The sequence below is a fragment of the Balaenoptera acutorostrata genome, chromosome 18 (assembly GCF_949987535.1).
Source record: "Balaenoptera acutorostrata chromosome 18, mBalAcu1.1, whole genome shotgun sequence".
NCBI lineage: Eukaryota > Metazoa > Chordata > Mammalia > Artiodactyla > Balaenopteridae > Balaenoptera > Balaenoptera acutorostrata.
Window position 1 is genome coordinate 46,577,489 of NC_080081.1, and position 1,990 is coordinate 46,579,478.

The 1,990-nt window shown below is 40.0% G+C and overlaps 1 pseudogene; it reads right to left on the reverse strand.

Annotated features, from left to right (window-relative positions):
• Positions 1–238: 238 nt before the first annotated feature.
• On the reverse strand, positions 239–942 carry LOC103009847 (ferritin heavy chain-like; annotated as a pseudogene).
• Between the last annotated feature and the right edge of the window lie 1,048 nt (positions 943–1,990).

Sequence of the window (1,990 nt, forward strand, 5' to 3'; positions counted from 1 at the left end):
AATTTCAAAAGATGTTTATAATGAAATTTTAAAGTTCTTAATATTTTCTTCTGCGGTTGTTTACCGTACAAAAAGATAAACTGGTACCATGTGCAACTTGAATTAAATTAAGCGAAATAAATTTTACTTAAAACCGTGATTTATAGCAGAGAGACTTTACTTGTGATAACCATAATCAGAGTGATAGCCATAATCAGATGCTAGGAAAAATATAGTGGATTTTTTTTTGGGGGGGGGGTACCAAATTACTTTATTTGAAGGAATGATACTAAGGAAAGGACTTGTAGATGTTTTGGTACAACTTACAGAAAAGGTAAAGGTAACCCAAACATGCATGCACTGCCTTGGTGACCAGGGAAGTCACTCCTGTGGCTACGGGAAGCCAGCCTAAGGCTTAGCTTTCATTATCACTATTTCCCAGGGTGTGCTTGTCAAAGAGATAATGTGCCATGCCAGATTCGGGGGCCCCCATCATGCGCAAGTTGGTTACGTGGTCAATTTTTTAATGGATTTCACCTGCTAATTCAGGTAATGAGTCTCAATGAAGTCACACAAATGGGGGTCATTTTTCTCAGTGGCCAATTTGTGCAGTTCCAGTAGTGACCGATTCACACTTTTTTCCAAGTGTAGCGCACATTCCATTGCATTTAGCCCATTCTCCCAGTCATCACAGTCTGGTTTCTTGATATCCTGAAGAAAGATTCGGCCACCCCGTTGGTTCTGCAGCTTCATCAGTTTCTCAGCATGTTCTCTCTCCTCATGAGATTGGTGAAGAAAGTATTTGGCAAAGTTCTTCAATGCCACATCATCGCGGTCAAAATAGTATGACATGGACAGATAGACGTAGGAGGCGTAGAGCTCCAGGTTGATCTGGCGATTGATGGCGGCCTCCGAGTCCTAGTGGTAGTTCTGGCACACCTGCGAGGGGGACGCAGTCATCATGGCGGGCGGCTGAGGTGAGGTGGTGGCAGTGGCTGCGCGACTCTGTAATGGCGGCGGGGACCTTGGGGGCGGTTGGAGGGTGCTGTGAGCTGGTGGCGAGGGCTGGCTCTGAGCGACCGGCCTGAGCGGGGGATGAGCGCCGGGTTCCGTCCAAGCACTTTTGAAGCAGGAAACCGTGGCGACTCTCCACGAGGACTGTCGTGGATTATTTTTTATTACAATGAAAAACGTATTAAATATCTGCTACTTATGATTCTACAGAGCTCTATGAAAATGATGAAAGAAATCACATATGCAACCCATAGCTTCAAACAGTTTACTTTGTGGTGACAACATGAATATGAAATGTCAATGAAGAATATAAGAGAACACAATTAACTGCTAAATTATCTGATACAGACAATATAAATATTGATTGAAAAGGTTTAAATCAATTCAATGTAACTGTAGTTCAGATGAGATTTGAGGCAAGCTTTGGAAGATGGATAGGATTAGAATAGACAAATGGAAAGAAAAGGACATTGTACCTGAGAATAATGAAAGATCAAAAGTGGTGGGTCAGGTAGGAACAGGGCTGACTTAAAATACTGTGAGATGAAGAGTTCAGGTTAATTTGGAGGAAAGTGAAGTGAAATTATGGAAGACTTTCAAAACCATGCAAGGAAATATTGACTTAAAAAACTAATAATGAAAGATGACAGAATTGTTTAATGGCCTGATAGTAATAATGATGAAGTTGATGAAGTTGCTAGTAATAATATAGAACATTTGTACTACCTGCCAAGCACAGTGCTATGGTTTCACATAACCTCATTTAATCCTCATGACATCTTCTGAGATCAGTAAAATTGTCTTGTCAATTTTACAAATGATGAAATATAAATCGTTTTAGGTTATATAGACTCTAAGAGTTGGGATAGAGATTTCACACCAGATGTGTACTAGCACATGTAAATAACAACTAAAGTTCTTATTAAAACTACAGAAAAACTTACATAGAAGGTAATTTAGCAGAATGCACAAGAGAAATAAAACTAAACCTAAAATA